Source organism: Mandrillus leucophaeus, unplaced genomic scaffold (assembly GCF_000951045.1).
Source record: "Mandrillus leucophaeus isolate KB7577 unplaced genomic scaffold, Mleu.le_1.0 Scaffold154, whole genome shotgun sequence".
NCBI classification, from domain to species: Eukaryota; Metazoa; Chordata; class Mammalia; order Primates; family Cercopithecidae; genus Mandrillus; species Mandrillus leucophaeus.
The window spans coordinates 715,568-716,793 of record NW_012101521.1 but is presented as its reverse complement, the minus strand read 5'-3'; positions in this window follow the sequence as shown (position 1 = coordinate 716,793).

The window sequence follows — 1,226 nt, the reverse complement described above, 5'->3', positions numbered from 1 at the left end:
GGTGAGGGGTTGGACTATGGCTCATGAGTGAGGAGACAAGACGGGGAGCCACTGACACTCTCACTGGATGCTTTGTCTCAGTGACACAGAAGTCGATGTTGAAAACTGAGAATTAGGACCAGGAGGAGGAATTGAGGTTGGAGGGCTCAGGAGAAGGAGAGAGGAGCAACAATCACACAGCAGAATAAGTGGACCTGGAGGGCGTCATGCTGCTTCCATGCAGTATAGGGTCGCCCTGGAGGTTGTCAGGTGGGGCCCCTCTGTGCCACTATGGATCCTATTGTGTGAATGCAAAGTGGATATGCAGTAAGAGAAGACAAAACAGAGCAGGCATAACAAGTTTTCAACACGACTGGAAATTCTGTCTAACTCAGGCATTCAGGAAGTTGCTCATTCTGGGTCACTTCCAAAGAGGAGACACTGGCTGAAGCCAAGAGATCTAGAAACCTTTGCATCCACTTTTGGCTGAAAGTCAGTCTGCTTGCACATGTGAAAATGTGAGAAGGAAGCGGTAGAGAGTATATCCAAGTAAAGCCTCCCCATGCTGCCATCTATAGAGCCTGACTTTTCTTACGAACTTTTATTAGTCCTCACTTAGCACTATACCTGAACTAGCTCGGCTCAACCACCAATTCTATGTTCTTTTCAGTACAGGCACGTATCTCTTGCAGAAAGAAAACAATGAACGTTACAGGGCTCACTGTAGCTGATCCAGGTGTTCCGGGTCCGCCAGGTGCTTCTTGTTGGTAGCTCTCCCTGCGGCGGGCTCTGCCTCGGGCGCGAGTCCTGGCCCTACCAGGCATTGTGGTCCTGAAGGTGATGACTCTGAAGAACACAGTTATATTAGACATCTGTGTGGAGTTGCCTGGTGTCTTCCTCTTTTCAGTGCTGCTACAACAGAATATCTGAGGCTGGGTAATTTATAAAGGAAGAGGTGTATTTGGCTCATCATTCTGGTGGCTGGAAAGTCCAAGACTGGGCAGCCCATCTGGTGAGGGTCTCATGCTGCTTCAACTCATGGTAGAAAGCAAAAGTGGGGAAGAGGTGTGGACAAAGACCACATGGCAAGAAGTGAAACAAGAAAAACTGAGGAAGTTGGACTCTAACAACCAGCTCAGGCAGGCACTAATCCAACTCACCTCCAAGGCAGGGAATTAACCTATTCTTAAGGATTCCACTCCCAGGACCCACACACCTCCCAGTAGGCCCCACTTTCCAATGCTGCC